At 45.7% G+C, this 12,128-nt stretch overlaps 1 protein-coding gene and 1 pseudogene across 7 annotated transcripts in view; both read right to left on the bottom strand.

The window, feature by feature from the left end:
• The window catches only part of prickle1b (prickle homolog 1b), a 193,933-nt gene that overhangs the window by 122,110 nt on the left and 59,695 nt on the right, over window positions 1-12,128 (bottom strand). The gene's annotated exons all lie outside the window — the stretch shown is intronic.
• On the bottom strand, window positions 2,928-3,131 carry LOC119955363 (annotated as a pseudogene).

Genomic DNA, 12,128 nt, shown 5'->3' with positions numbered 1-12,128 from the left:
CCCCCCGGCGTTTCTCTGGCCCGCGATGGGCCGAGTGGCTGCCCATTTTCAGCGGGTTTTGCCGGCGTAAATCACAATAGGTCCTTACCGGCGGGACCTAGCTCTACGGGCGGCCTGCAGAGTCCTTGGGGGGAGGTGGGGGGTGGCCCCACGGTGGCCTGGCCCGCGATCAGGGCCCACCAATCCGAGGGCGGGCCTGTGCCTTGGTTGGTACGGAGAAGAACCCCCCTGCGCATGCGCTGGGATGACGCCAGCACATGCTGGCACTCCCGTGCTTGTGTAAACTTGCGCCAGGTGGCGGATGCCGTGATGCTGGTTGGCGTGGTGCCAAGCCCTTCCGCACCGGCTGGCACGGCGCCAAACACTCCGGCGCCGGCCTAGCCCATGAAGGTGCGGAGGATTCCGCCCATGGAGTTCTCTACTCCAGAGGGCCGTGGATGCTCAGTCATTGAAAATGACAGATTTGGGGCACCTGGGGAGCTAATAGATAGCTGGATAGGATCGGAAAGTTGATTTAATGTAGAATATCAAGCATAGTATTATTGAATGATGGAGCAGGCTCATGGAGCCATGTAGCCTTTTTATGCTCCTATGTCCTATATTCTAATTGTTGAACATGGGAATTGTCAAACATGGGTGTAAAAAAATCTGTTGAGTGAAGATGGAATAAGCATAGTAGCCAAATACCATCATCTAAAGAGATTTATGAAATATGTAACTACTTCAACTTTTCTGGTTAGGGGGGCAGCACAGTGGCACAGTGGGTTAGCACTGTGGCCTCACGGCGCCACGGTCCCAGTTTCGATCCCGGCTCTGGGTCACTGTCCGTGTGGAGTTTGCACATTCTCCCAGAGTTTGCGTTGATTTTACCCCCACAACCCAAAAATGTGCAAGCTAGTGGATTGGCCACGCTAAATTGCCCCTTAATTGGGAAAAATGAATAGGGTACTCTAATAAAAAGAAAAAACTTTTCTGGTTAGATTTCTGAGTCCAAGATACGAGATTTTGAAGCCGAAATCATTGAAAGGTGTCTGAGGTGTTGACAGAATGGTCGAAGCAGTAATCACATGAAACTTGGAGGAAAGGTTGTCACGGCACTGTGGCGCAGTGGTTAGTGCTGCTGTCTCACAGCACTGAGGATCGGGTTCGATCCTAGCCCCGGGTCACTGTCATGTCGATGTTGCACATTCTCCCCGTGTATGCACGGGTCTCACCCCCACAACCTAAGGTTGTGCAGGCTAGGTGGATTGGCCACGATAAATTTCCCCTCAATTGAAAGAAAATAATTGGGAACTCTAAATTAACAAATAAAAACTTGAGGGAAAAGTAAAATTATGTTTCATGTGTTTGACATTGATGCCCATAGTTGCTGCATCTCATGGTGGGAGTGGGTAGGGGTAAAGGATGTCTTGGTAGAGGAATATATATATATATATGCACCAATGCTGTTGTCATGTAGTTCTAAGAGGACAACATTACTTGCTCAACCTGCTTTCTTTATTGAATTTGCAATGCCCTTTTCAATAATTATAAGAAGATAGCTTTCCATCTTTACAATTACACAATTGACCCTTAGATTCAAAGGAACACGGGCAGCACGGTGGCACTGTGGTTAGCATTGCTGCCTGCGGCACTGAAGGCCCGGTTTCGAATCCCGGCCCTGGGTCACTGTCCATGTGGAGTTTGCACATTCTCCCCGTGTCTGTGTGGGTTTCACCCCCACAACTCAAAGGTGCGCACGGTAGGTGGATTGGCCACGCTAAATTACCCCTTAATTGGAAAAAAAAATAATTGGGCACTCTAAATTTATTTTTAAAAAGATTTAAAGGAACACACTGTTAAAAATTGCCCCACTTGTCAATGATGTTGGTGAAAGATTTTGAGTGGAATTCCGTACAATGCTGAGGGAACATGGTACTGTAGTAGGTGCTGTATTTCAGATAAGACTTAAACTGAGGCTTCAATTTATTCCTCAACTAACATTACCAAAACACATTATCTGATCCATTTATTTAATTGCTAATTTTGGGAGCTTGATCTGCTTGACTGCAGGTTTCTTACATTATGAGAGCAAGTACACTTCAAAAATTGGTGGAAAAATCTCTGGAGCATAAATGCAAGTTCTTTTTATTTAAATCTTAAGGATAATTTTGAAGTGGCAATCTGTGACCCATCTCTGACCCCCAATATTGGAAGCATAATTTGTAAACTGATGTTTTGCTTAATTGCCAGTTATATAAGGGGCAGCACAGTGGGTAGCACTGTTGCTTCACAGCTCCAGGGTTCCAGGTTCGAATTCCGGCTTGGGTCACTGTCTGTGTGGACTCTGCACGTTCTCCCCGAGTCTGCGTGGGTTTCCTCTGGATGCTCCAGTTGCATGGAACTTTTCATAGAATTTACAGTGCAGAAGGAGGCCATTCGGCCCATTGAGTCTGCACCGGCTCTTGGAAAGAGCACCCTATCCAAGGTCAACGCCTCCACCCTATCCCCATAACCCAGTAATCCCACCCAACACTAAGGGCAATTTTGGTCACTCAGGGAAATTTACCATGGCCAATCCACCTAACCTGCACATCTTTGGACTGTGGGAGGAAACCGGAGCACCCGGAGGAAACCCACGCAAACACGGGGAGGATGTGCAGACTCCACACAGACAGTGACCCAAGCCGGAATCGAACCTGGGACCCTGGAGCTGTGAAGCAAATGTGCTATCTACAATGCTACAGTGCTGTCCCTTAGTGCTCCCACAAGTCCCGAAAGACATGCTGTTAGGTAATCTGGACATTCTGAATTCTCCATCTGTGTACCCAGAATGTAGCAACTAAATAAGTGTTTTTCACAATAACTTCAATACAGTGATAATGTAAGCCTACTTGTGACAATAAAGATTCTTATGATTCTTATTCCATTGCCTCATAACGACTGACTCTGAGCATCCAATTCATTAATTAATTTGAGTTATAAAGCCAGAGATCAGGACAGGGGCGAACCCATAATACAGCTCCTTGCCTGCTCAAAAAACAATCAAACTGAATCCAATTCATGGTCCCCACCAGAGAGAGACACCAGATCTTAGCCAAAAGGCCGAGCAGATACTACACTTGATCTTAGCAAAAAGGCCGAGAAGCAATATCCAATTCATGAATGACTAGTCAGCCAAATGTCCATTCTCCGATTGTGAGCTTTGACATTGAGTGTTAGGAATGAAGAGGATAATGAAGAGGAAGGTGGTGAAAGTCACAGTTGAGACTATCGGGAACTGCTGGTCCAGGTCTGGGGGTCGATATTCACCCACTGGTGAACCCCCATTAGGCAGGTCTTCGCCTGCTCAACATGGGAACTCATATTGTACGAAGCCCGTGGGGAGATCAATCAGTGAGTGTTATAACATCCCTCCTCCCTCAAGTTCGTTTCATCCCCTTCGCTCCCGTGGTGAAGGGGCCTCTTCCGTCTTTTGGCACTAGGCCTCAAGTCTGTGGCAGGTGAAACTGGATCGGGAAACATGAAGGGGACTGGGTACCTCCACATCCTCGATAAGCAACCGAGGATTATAGAAGGGGGTGCGTCTTCGGTGCTGACCTCCAGAGGCAAATCACTTTCTGCAGCCGCCATCTTGGATCGTGAGTTTACATTATCAGGTAATATGTGTACTGCTTGCTCTGCCAGACCATTGGATGACGTCCGGATGTACTTGATGCCGTTCAAAATAAAGAATGCCTGACACTGGATAGAAGGACCTCTGGAATGCCATCGGTACTAAATCTTGCCCGGAATTTTTCTATTGATGCAGTGGAGGCCATGCAATGCTCTTCCAGCTATTTAAAATTGGCAGCAACCATAATGAGGAACATTGATCCTAAAAATGGAGCAGCAAAGTTTACATGCACCTGTACCCATGGTTTTCCTGGCCATTCCCATGGGCGTAAGGAGGCTGAAGGCGGAGCCTCTGGTTCTCTTGGCACAAGGAGCATTGCCTCACCACGTCCTCTAGATCTGCATGAGCCCAGGCTACCAAACATAGCTCCTTCTGAGCATCTTCACCTGGATACCCTACGGTGACCATTGTGCAGCTTCTTCAAAATTGGGCACCGACTTGGTTGGCAGATGACTATCCAGGAACCCCACAGGATAATACCATCTTCAATAGTTAGTTCTTGGGCTCGATCCTCTCAAAAGAATGATCAACCTCGTCACACATTACAAGATCTAACAGGATCTCACAAGACATCGTGATCTGGATCCTGCCCATTGAGATCAGAACCCAGATTAGCATATTCAAGTGAATAGTTAATCTCACTTGAAGATGTCTAGGCGGGATCTCCCAGCGCCGGAATCAAACGGTCTTGCCTCGCAGATCTGAGTGGGCGCCGTTTAGCATTAAACATCACTTTGCTAGCCCATATAGATCCCTCCATGCTGTCATTTCATTCTCCGCAAACCCCCAACACACACTTGGCACTTCATCCCTATGACATCACTATGTTTCTCCCATATCAACAATGTAATTAAGATGTGCCATTGCTGGCATGGTCCCCAATCCCCCATCCACAGAAGGGAACATCCCCCCCCTCACCACATAACATCAACACTCATGTGTCTGCTACAGTGATGAGGATGTCAAGGGCTAACAAAATGTTGAGAGCCTGCCATCTCATATTTAAGGTGGAGAAAAACACCAGGACCCCTGACCATGGAGGGGACAGTAGTAGCTGACATTTGTCATCCAGCTTCCGTTAACCATAAGACCATAAGACATAGAAGCAGAATTAGGCCACTTGGCCCATCGAGTCTGCTCCGCCATTCAATCATGGCTGATATTTTCTCATCCCCATTCTCCTGCCTTCTCCCCATAACCCCTGATTCCCTTATTAATCAAGAACCTATCTATCTCTGTCTTAAAGACACTCAGTGAATTGGCCTCCACAGCCTTCTGCGGCAAAGAGTTCCACAGATTCACCACCCTCTGGCTGAAGAAATTCCTCCTCACCTCTGTTTTAAAGGATCATCCCTTTAGTCTGAGATGGTGTCCTCTGGTTCTAGTTTTCCTACAAGTGGAAACATCCTCTCCATGTCCACTCTATCCAGGCCTCGCAGTGCCCATGATAAGCCCCATTCATTGGCAGCACCCGTTCCATTCTCTGTGAGGCAGGAGTCAGACATATTCCTGAGGATAAGAGGAGCATTGCTCTGTCCTCAATGAAAGACCAATGGTCTGCACATAAATGTAGGACCTCCCGCAGTCCCGCAGGCTCAACATTTGTGAGTTGATGTCAAATCCCATAATGGGAGAGCTCTTCACTCCCTAGTCCTGGTCATCCCCCAAACCGAGAAGCTATGAGGGCATCCCTAGCCCTTCACCCAATGCAGCTGGCCACCGCCTGATGTCCTTTCCCCTCCTCCTCCTCCAGCTGTTGACCCTTGCACCCTTAATAATAATAATAATTGTTATTTAAAAATTATTATTAACAACGCATGGAAATAGTTATATTGTGTTTCAAACATTACAAAACATAGAAACTATATCAAATTACAATATGCACAACAAACAGCAACTAGAGGAAATATACATACTGAGATTATCATGACATTTCCGTACAGTATCCAGCTTAAATGCTTATGCACTGTTTACAACAGCAGTAACAATAGCAACTACAGGACATATTGATATTGTGTTGGCAATATCACTTGCGCAGAAGAAATAGAGCAAATGTTGATAGCGTTATTTCAATATCACCAACACATTATAAAGAGAGAAAGTTCATCCAATTGTTATAATATGGCCAAAACGAAGCAACCAGACAAACTTTTCAAACTATGATTACAGCATTGCGAACACACGTCAACAAGAGGAAATGTTCATATTGTATATATATATCACTTACACATAGCAACCACAGGCATCTTTGGTACTGCGATTCAGGACTTTCACATAGCAACTGGAGCAAATGTTAATATTATGTTTATAATATCTGTTTCACGAAGTGGCCAGAGGAAAGATTCATACCATATGTTGCAAATTACTGTCATATTGCGACCACAGAAAATATTCATGTCGCTAAAGCATAGAAACCAGAGCAAATCTTCATACGCTGTGTTCAATATCACTGGCACATAACAACCAGAGGAAGACTCATACTGTAATTACAACATCACTTAGACACAGCAACCAAAGGAAATGTTCTGATGTTAATCACAATATCACTATTTCACTAACCCATAACAATCACAGGAAATGTTTATACTGTGATTCCAATATTACTCAGATATCATTATTGCAAGAAGAGGAAATGTTCATATCTGGTTTACAATAACTCACATAGCAACCAGATAATTTGTTTCATTTTATAATTGCAACATCATAAACACACAGCAAAGGGCAGCACGGTGGCACAGTGGTTAGCATTGCTGCCTACGGCGCTAAGGACCTGGGTTCGAATCCCGGCCCTGGGTCACTGTCTGTGTGGAGTTTGCACATTCTCCCCGTGTTTGCGTGGGTTTCACCTCCACAACCCAAAGATGTGCAGGGTAGGCAGATTGGCCTTGCTAAATTGCCCCTTAATTGGAAAAATAATTGGGTATTCTAAATTTATTTTTTAAAAATGAACACGCAGCAACTAGAGCAAATATTAATGCTGTGATTATAATAACACTAACTCATAAGCTCAACATTACTGGCTTCCAGACGCAGCAGAACTTTTCAGATAGTGTCCTTCATATCATCAGCTCACATAAGCAGGTGAACATGTTTGTAGTTTTTAAAAAATAAATTTAGAGTACCCAATTATTTTTTCCAATTAAGGGGCAATTTAGCATGGCCAATCCGCCTACCCTGCACATCTTTGGGTAATAATTTTGGAAAGCAACTGCCCTGATAAAAGAAATGAAAAATGAAATGAAAATCGCTTATTGTGACACGTAGGCTTCAATGAAGTTACTGTGAAAAGCCCCTAGTCGCCACATTCCGGCGCCTATTCGGGAAGGCTGGTACGGGAATTGAACCTTGCTGCTGGCCTGCCTTGGTCTGCTTTAAAAGCCAGCGATTTAGCCCAGTGTGCTAAACCAGCCCCTGTAGTTGTGGGACTTCACCAATAACAGCTGATTTGCATATTGTGCGTGCTATTGTTGGAGCAATGTAAGTATTAAATCACTGAGGAGAGTTTTGCGATATTTGATTTATTACTTTTAATATTTTGGGCTGGAGTATCCGGTCCCCCAGCCACATGTTTCTCAGTGGCAAGCCATTCACTGGGAGCGGGATTCATTAAACCTATGGATTTCCCATTAAAGCCACCCCACACCGTCATGAAACCCACAGGTTTCAGGGGTGCGCTGCCAGCGAGAACAGAGAATTCCAATGGCCGGAGAATTCCGCTATTTTGTATTGCTACAATATATAACATATTTAATACATATATTAATTTCTTACATTAAGTAATTAATTTATTCAAGACAACCTAGGTGGTTCATGCACTGTTTGCCAACTTCCCCAATGCCGACTGATATGTTACTTATGAACTATTCGTTGTTTAGCCTGTACTGTAATTGGCTCTGTCATTGCAATTGATACTTAAGATCATTACTGGATTATTCAGCCCAGTCATTAATCTTGCTGTAGGATGATATAAAAGAGGCGAGCAAGGTACTAATTTATTGGCCCAAGCTTGGATTTTTAATCTCACCACAGAATCTGCCACTGTTCGGGCAACTTTTCTTTTTTGATTTGAATTGTTTTTTTTTAACTTTCGTGAATCGCTGTCATGAGAGTTCTTGAGAGAACTGAAACAGGAGAAGGTGAGTGTAGGCAGGCTGTTAATCAGTAAGATCAGTACTGATGCAGTTAATCCTATCCTTCTGAATTTGCAAGTATGCACTTTCTGCGAGACAGATCAGTGAAGGGCACTTGGAAATGTTCAGAATCAGGAATTGTTGCTTGATCGTGTTTTCTGTCTAATCCGGGGTACTTAGGTCAGCTGTTGCAACCCCAAAACTGATAAACATCTAAAGCTGCACAGGCCAAGAGCTGAACCTGTGATCCTGGTTTCCAGGTTCATACTGCTGGTATTCTCCCTTACTGAGCTACTCAAGATATCTAATAGCCTATTTCACCGTACTTCTCAAGGCAATTTTTCTCAATTCCCTCCACTTTTAAAGGCATTGACTGCACTGCACACTGGGGAACTATTCCACAAGGACCCAATCTTTCACATTCTCTTGTGAGTGCTCATTATATATTTGACAGAGTCTCCAAAGTTGGCACCTTACCATGGAATGAATCACAAACAACGCAAATCTAGTCCTCCTCTCATGTCGCCAAATTTTTGCTTTCCATTAAGAATCACTGGACAACAATATATATGGGGGACCTTTGCTTTAATTCCCTTTTTGTAATCCGGAGGGGACTTGAAGTTGTCCAGTCCTGGCCAGGCAGAGATTAGATAATTCACTCGTGTCTAGAAATTTAAACAGCCAGCTTCCTGGTCTCGATGGAAACATACCTGTTGTGTTATGCTTCTTCATGTAGCATAAGCTGCTTCCTTGATGTACACTCTGACAAAGGAAGGTTCAGACTTGGAGACAGGTTTAACACATTTATTGAGCAGTTAACAATTCTCCTACTTGAGTTTAACTCTCCTGCTGATCTTACTGCAGTAACTCAATCTAACTAACCAGTCTGCTCTAATCCATGCGGTGGGTGTGATGCTTCCTCATCTGCCCCTGTCTCTCTGAGTGTCGCCTATGGAAAGAGAAAGAGCATGTTTGCCCTGTCCTTTTATATGGGTAGCCCCCTTGTTGTAGTGTCACCTCTGGGTGTGTCTTGACTGGCCATTGGTCGTGTCCTATCTTACTGACCTATTGGTTGAATGTCTGTGTGTTATGATGTTTGTGGTGCTCCCTCCAGTGTTTATTTAGTCTTAGTGTATTTGCATTAACCCCTTATGTATTTACAGTGATGTATCTCACAATACCCAGCAAGGATTCAAAACATTAACAAGGAATTGGAAAGGGGGAAACAGGTCAATTAAAACAATATTTAATCTAGAAACATCAGCCTTCAAATCTCAAACCCACAGCCTGTAATGTTCATTTTGTTTAAATCGTGGTGGACATTTTCTCGGAAGTAGGTTGTGAGATTGTCTTAAGTGTTAAAAATATAATTTTTTTCCCATTTTATAATTTAAACAGGAAGAACATTGTGAGCACCCCTTGAGTGGTCTCTTTGAAATTAGTTCATCAAAGAGGAGAGGTCAACACCACAATGCACTGATAACTGATGTGTTTGGTTCCAGGCAAACATTTCACCTTTGTTATCATTTAGCCTTATTGTGTACACACTTGTTGAATAGACTATCTCCTCTGAAGCATTACCAATAACCAGTAAGCAGTACATTAATCCGGTTTGTGTTGTGTTGGGCCTCTTACTCGGTCCCACAGTAGACCAATCAGATTTTTAAAGGGGCACTTGCCTTGTATGTTATTCACATTCATTGAATTTCCAATTGCCAAAATTCAATCAGGTGCCCTCTACTCAGAATATACTTCCTCTCATTCCCCTTTTCATTTGCTAGAAATGGGCCAGAATTTGCTGTTAAAATGATCAAACATGACCGTTTCTTGTGTTCATAGAGTCAGCTGATGTGCATTCTAACATGGCTGTGGAGTTTAGGCAAGGATGAATTGTTTTTTTTCAATTAAGGAGCAATTTAGCATGGGTTGCGAAGGTTGGCATGCGTCCCAAAGGTCAGTGGTTGGTAAAAGTGGGTCCCGGGAAAAAAAGTTTGAAAAACACCGTAATTGTCCACTCCATCTGGGCTGAGTTCTGACGATGAATGCTTCAATTCCAGACATTGTTGCTCTTTGACCTACCTCAATGTTGGGCACTTCCCATTTGATGCCCATGATGTTCTGAATGCATCTCACGTGGAACTTGTTTAACTGCTTGATACTGTCTGTGTGGAGTTTGCACGTTCTCCCTGTGTGTGCGTGGGTTTCCTCCGGGCGCTCCGGTTTCCTCCCACAGTCCAAAGATGTGTAGATTAGGTGGATTGGCCATGCTAAAATTCCCCTTAGTGTCCAAAAGGTGATGTGGGGTTACTGGGTTACAGGGATTCGGTGGAGTCGCGGGCTTAAGTCGGGTGCTCTTTCAGTGGGTCAGTGCAATTGATGGGCCAAATGGTCTCCTTCTGCACTGTAAATTCTATGATTCTATGTCTGGAGTAGAAATCCGTGGGTGGACCTGAAGGCCTTATTGCGTCACACTCAGGAAGCGACGTGGCAAGTAAATCTCGCAAGAGGCCTTTCGTGTGGTTTACCGGCTCGCCGTGCCTCACGTGATCTAACAGGATCTCATGAGACGTCACAATCTAGAACCCGCTCATCATGATCGGGAACTACATTTGCATAGTTCTTAGAAAATATATTTTATTACCAACATGTATTAAACAAGTTACAACACATAAACACCCCGCGAAACATACTTCCCAGCAATCAATTATACAGTCAGTACAGATTTTCCCCCCTTTTTCACCCTCCTCACCCCCCCTGCTGCGAACAGCTCCTCAAACATGGTCACAAACATCCCCCAGTTTTTCTGAAACCTCCCTGCAGAGCCTCTTAACTCATATTCTATCTTCTCCAACCACAAGAAGTCATACAGATCACCAAGCCAAGCCACTACTCCCGATGCCGACCGCTACTCCAATAAAATTTGCCGTCGTAGAGTTCAGACAGTTAAAATGACGGTCCTCCCGAGGTTCTTATTCATGTTCCAGTGTCTCCCCATTTTCATTCCACTTTCCTTTTTTAAGAGGGTAAGCAAGATCGTTTTGGGCTTCGTAGGGGTGGGCAAGTCCCCGCGAGTAAAGAGGGTGATGCTCGAGCGGAACCGGGGGGTAAGGGGAGCTTGCACTGCCGAATTTCAGCAACTATTACTGGGCGGCTAACATAGCCATGATAAGGAAGTGGTTGGTGGGGCGTAGAGTCGACTTGGGAGCGGATGGAGGCAGCCTCATGTAGGGGCACCAGTCTGGGGGCGTTGGTGATGGCGCCTCTGCCATTCCCGCAGGCCCGCTCCACCAGTCCTGTTGTGGTGGCGGCCCTTCGGATCTGGGGACAGTGGAGGAGGCATGTGGGAGCAACGGGAGCATCGGACTGGTCCCCAAAATGTGATAACCATCGGTTTGCTCCGGGGAGGTTGAACAAGTATTGGTTATGGCGGAGGGCAGGGATTGAGTGGATGGGAGATTTGTTCTTGGAAGGGAGCTTCCCTGGCTTGAGGGCGCTGGAGGACAAATTTGGGTTGATGATGGGAATGAATTCCGGTATATTCAGGTGCGGGACTTTTTGTGCAGGCAGTTGCCATCTTTTACACTCTTGCCACTAAGGGGGATCCAAGATAGGGTAGTGTCTAGTGGATGGGTGGGGGAGGGAAGTGTCTCGGATATTTACAAGGAGCTCATGGGGACGGAGGAGGCACAGACTGAGGAACTGAAGCATAAATGGGAGAAGGAGTTGGGAGGGGAGATTAGGGAAGGCCTGTGGGTGGACGAGCTGAGCAGGGTTAATGGGACTGCAACATGTGCCAGGGTCAGCCTGATTCAGTTTAAGGTCGTCCACCGGGCCCACATGACAGTGTCCCGGATGAGCAGATTCTTTGGTGTAGAGGACAGGTGTGTAAAGTATCTGAGAGGACCGGTAGACCATGTCCAGATGTTTTGGGCGTGTTCAAAACTTAGGAGACACTGGCAGGGGTTCGAGGACGTCATGCCTGGAGTATTGAACATAAGGGTGGCAATGGGTCCGGAGGTGGCGATTTTTGGGGTTTCAGAGGCCCTGGAAGTCCGGGGCGAGAAACAGGCCGACGTTTTGGCCTTTGTTCCCTGGTAGCCCGGAGACGGCTACTTCTAGCTTGGAGGGAGTCAAAGCCCCTGAAGTCGGAAGCCTGGCTGTCAGACATGGCGAGCATCCTGGGCTTGGAGAAAATCAAGTTCACCTTGAGAGGGTCGTTGTTAGGGTTCGCCCGGAGGTGGCAACCATTCATTGACATCTTTACGGAGAATTAATTGTTAGCAGGGAGGGGGGGGGGGGGGGGGGGGGGTGGGGGGGGGGGGGGGGGGGGGGGGGGGAGAGGG

The sequence above is a fragment of the Scyliorhinus canicula genome, chromosome 20 (assembly GCF_902713615.1).
Source record: "Scyliorhinus canicula chromosome 20, sScyCan1.1, whole genome shotgun sequence".
Classification (NCBI taxonomy): domain Eukaryota; kingdom Metazoa; phylum Chordata; class Chondrichthyes; order Carcharhiniformes; family Scyliorhinidae; genus Scyliorhinus; species Scyliorhinus canicula.
The sequence above is the reverse complement of the archived record's forward strand: the minus strand, read 5'-3'. Positions and strand labels throughout refer to the sequence as shown.